The sequence below is a fragment of the Ixodes scapularis genome, unplaced genomic scaffold (genome assembly GCF_016920785.2).
Source record: "Ixodes scapularis isolate PalLabHiFi unplaced genomic scaffold, ASM1692078v2 PGA_scaffold44__24_contigs__length_19508400, whole genome shotgun sequence".
Taxonomy (NCBI): Eukaryota; Metazoa; Arthropoda; class Arachnida; order Ixodida; family Ixodidae; genus Ixodes; species Ixodes scapularis.
Genome location: NW_024609873.1, coordinates 9,519,044 through 9,523,442, shown reverse-complemented (window position 1 = coordinate 9,523,442; position 4,399 = coordinate 9,519,044). Strand labels below are relative to the sequence as shown.

General features: G+C 43.0%; 1 long non-coding RNA gene across 2 annotated transcripts; it reads left to right on the top strand.

Annotated features, from left to right (window-relative positions):
• The first annotated feature begins 701 nt into the window (after window positions 1–701).
• Window positions 702–3,994, top strand: LOC120848138. 2 transcript variants are annotated; one of them, XR_005717577.1, is made up of 3 exons: window positions 702–719; window positions 1,648–1,749; window positions 3,951–3,994. It is a non-coding gene; the product is annotated as an uncharacterized LOC120848138 (long non-coding RNA). The 2 variants fall into 2 exon arrangements; XR_005717576.1 differs by lacking the exon at window positions 702–719 and adding an exon at window positions 1,230–1,289.
• Window positions 3,995–4,399: the final 405 nt, after the last annotated feature.

Here is a 4,399-nt window from a genome sequence, read left to right as displayed (position 1 = left end):
TGCTAGAAACACCTTTCTCTGACTTACCCTGCTCTATCAATTGCAGGACTACCTGCGGCTCGGCTGTTGATGCGGGAGGTGCTGTAGGGCCCTACTGCCTAACACGTAAGTCATTCATGGCCTGACCTCTGGGTACTCGTATGTTTACCATACTAACGGAACCCATGCTTTAGCATTAAAAAGGTAACTTTTTTAATGAACCTGCAGTATATAAAAGAAGTTTGCTGTGCGGTGATAGAGCCGAACATGTCATATGCAACACATGGCTTATATCTTGCATAGAGGATATTCATTCATAAAGGGTGGAAACAATAATGCTAAGAAAGAAGGCATAAACGGCAAAGAGCTCTCTACTCTACTGTTGTGGCTGCGCTCTGTTGCTGAGCAGAATGACCGAGGAATGTCCTTCCTACGTCATGACTACGTAGCAAGTTCCTCAATGTTGCTAGATTACCTCCCAAATAGGCTCCACATGCATCCACCAGGTGCACATTGGAAGATTGTTTGATTAGCTTTAAAATTAGTTTGCTTGTGCCCTTCAGCAAAGGACTGGTATTTTTGAGGTTATGTTGCAACCTGCAACTCATTAAAGCGATAAAATGAGCGCTGGAATTTGGTTTCTGTACCTCTTTAATGTGAAATTGTTTTTTTCAGTTGCTGACGAGGACATCCTGCAAAGAATGAGATCGTGGATCCTATATCCAGAAAAGGAAGGAATGGTAAAATAGAAAAACTTTTCACTTTCATTCAGTGTATAATATACATTAAAAGAGTTTAGGATAGTGCAGGGGTGGCCAGAGTGACATGGAGTTAGAGCCGCAGACAAAACTACGAAAGTTTAGAGTCGCTGGAAAAAGGAAAGGGGGGGGGGGTGCTACTTTTAACAAGAAACAATATGCAGGGAACAGTTATTTCCATAGAGGACAAGTATAATGGGCGATAACAACAAATGACACTATGCATCAAAAGGTCCTTTCCACTGCTAAGCAAAAATTAATACACGATTCACTAGCCAGTCACTGCCCCTGACAACTGTTATGCGTATACGGTTGAAAGTCTTTCTAGAACAATAAAGGAAACGGGGTCACTCGACGCATCTATGTGGCAAAAAGCATGCCACGTGTATATATGTAGTGTGTTGCCAGGCTGCCAAGACTTGTAGCTCTTTCTAAATACTAGAACCCTTTTCATCTAGGGGACACGTTTTCCAGGGAGCCGCGAGCTGCACCTGGACCCGCAAAGAGCCGCGTGCGGCTCGCGAGCCTCACTTTGGCCACTCCTGAGATAATGTAAGCACAGTAGATTGAATCGATTGCAACAAGAAGTCATTAAAACATTATTGTAGCCAGGCTCTTCATTGTAGTTACAGCCAGTGCCTGGAAAACATTCTGTTGTCATGCTCACCTGATGCAACTAAGGGATTATGTAGCTGTTTCATGCAGATGCCATGAAGCTTTGTAGGCCCATCAGCTTCGCAGACGCCCATGAAGATAGGAATTCATGTGTAGTGCTGTCTTAAATTTAAAGGCCTAAATTTCATTAATGTAATTATTTTAGTGCATTTTCAATGCATCTTGGAGTATACAGTACCACTCTACGTCAACGACTGGTATATGTGAAGCTGTTTCTCGCTTTTGTTTATAACAGATCCATGTCGGGCAAGGTGTGCACGTCAACCAGGAATGCGGGCAACATGCGGAGAGCAGAGTGCGACTCCATGTTTTGCAAGATCACTGCTGCTTCCATAGGGTGAGTGGAAGTGCTTTTGGAGAGGTCGGTGACCGGCACCCTCTCCAACAAGGCAAAGGCAGCGAGGCAAGAGAAGGCCTTTGCCCCGCTCACTCAGCGCAAGGTGCAGGCTCTCTCATTAAGCAAACATTTTTAAAATCTTGATATGAATCTGCGGAGTCGCGTAAAATATTTCATGCTAAATTCGTATCAACGAAAGAGAAACAAAATTTATATTTTGAAACACAAGGAATGCATGAATGGGCATTTATTTTTGGCAGAAAATATCTTGTATGCAATTTACACGATTCTAACACGCCCCCAATAGTAACACACGGTTATAATCAACCCACGAATGTTGAAAAAATGAATTAATGTCGATTCTACTGCGCCGATAAATGTCGATTCTACTTCGCAGATAAAATAATGACGGCTGAACAACATACACTTTGTGGAAAAATTTTATCAAATGCACATACTCGGAAAGTGCCCACACTATGTGCTGTTGAAGCCCTACATCAAAAACTTGCAAGCAAAAATTCGGTTTCTTTGTCTTTCCAACCAAACTCGCATGTCACCGTGGACCACACCGAAGACACCACCAACATCACTCGGTTTTCTGTTTTTTGCCAACGCAGTTACTTTGTTTTTTAGAGGTAACCTTATAGTAAAATCGGTTTTGCTTTTCCAAGGCTGAAACACCATTCCACGAGATTGCAAAAACAAAAAGCGATTTTGGATTCAGATTGGATTGGATTTGAAACATGTGTTGATGGTGATGGGGCTGGCCACTTTGCAGTTTTTTTTTAGCATTTTGTTTAGTTTTGGTTTTCAGGTCCGATTGTAACATGCATGTAATTTTGAGCTCCAGTTTTTGGGTAAAGTGCGGCTGATCCCTGGCAGCAACAGGCAATCAGCCGCCCAGAGCCTTGAAAGCTTACAGTCGCCGATCGTGGCCTCCTTGCCACTATCAGTTGTGGAGCACGCATTCGTATCAGCCGTCGCAGTGCGTAGAGGAATTCGGAACACCCAAAACTTTTCACGTCGTATACAATGCACTTCGGCCGGGGAATTTGTTAATTTGTTTTATTCCGAAATTCGTACCAGTTAGTATCACCGAGATTTTACTCTAGTAGGTTGTCTGCTAACACCTGGACATGTGATGGGGGTACCCCGCCAAGAATGAGTCAATCATAACAGATAATAACCGTAAATAATCGCACATTTGTATTTTGAACAGATAATTTTATTTTTCGTTCTAAGCAACAAACTCGAGCAAGTGCTCGAAGAGAAGTCAACGGAGAGCTCGATGCGTCGTGGGCTATCCGGCAAAGCTGGCGTGGCTACGAGCTGTGCCGTTCGGGTGCATAGTGGTGGTGTAGACGTGTTACAGCCTAGCCATTTGAAACACCTGTGGGCTTTACGTGGACCAAAGCGGACTAAGCCGTCTAAGCGCCTATGTGTGAGATAAGTAATGTCAAGGTCATCGCGTTCAGGGCGAGATTACTCCAACAGTTGAGTATACCTCCAAACAACGGCGCTGCTCCGATGTGTAGTGCAGCTACATAGCGGTTTTCGCCATGTCACGACTACGTCCAAGATCCCCAACATTGCTAGATTACTTCCCAACGAAGCTTCAGAGGCCTCCACCAGGTGTACATTGAAAGACTGTTTAATTACCTTTAAATTTAGAGCCAGGCCATGAATGGAAGATCTTTCAAGGAATGTGAGAGATTTTTATATAGAACTGCATTGTTCTTTCTGGTGCTCATGATGCTATTTTTTTAATCCTGTGGCGTGTCTAAGCTGTTACCACAGCGAGGGATGATAACCAAGTATAAGCAGTTTCCAACGTACATTGTCTACTTATCTACAGTTGTAGCTCCTATTTCTTACAAGGTCACTAGCCTAGCAGTGAGATTTATAGACATGGGCTACCTGTTTTGTGCTTAAAAGAATCTAACAGAAGCCACTATTGGGAGTGGAACATAAATCAGGATACTGCGGTACTTTTGCTTTCATGGTGATCTCTGAACACTGTAAATACTAAGAAACGTTGAAGGTTTGTTAGGTGCCAGCTGCGACTTAATTGCTTTTATTTGAGACTAATTTACCCTTGGTCTTCTCAAACTATGACCCTCCAGCCTGTATTTATGACGTTCTATATTGTTTTAAGTGTGAGCACTGCAAAAAATAATTACCCTGGAATTTCAATATTCCAGGCTGCTTTTGACTACACCTGAGGGAGAAAGGTACCACCAGGCTGGCTGAAAGGGCAGCCCGGCACCAGAAGATACGGCGGTACCTGTCAGAAAAGCTGTCTAATCTCAAGAGAAATCACTACAAAGGTATGTGCATCTATACTCTAACTTCCTTAATTAAGTAATATACTATTTTGGGTCTCAAGTTTACAAGCAATTATTTTAAATGACGGTACAGATAAATTATTTAGTGGTTAATATATCTAAATGTTTATGCAAACAACTTTAAAGTAGTCGGTTGATCAGCTGACCACTTGAAAAAGGCTGTGGGTTGCTTGGTCGCTACTGCCATCCCATCAGGCCGTGCTCGCTCACTCTCCAAAAAGTTGCATGGTCACACAATTACAATGAAGCACGTCACTCTTACTGCCCCTTAGTCGTCTCTAGGCCCACTCTGCTGTTTACGTGTG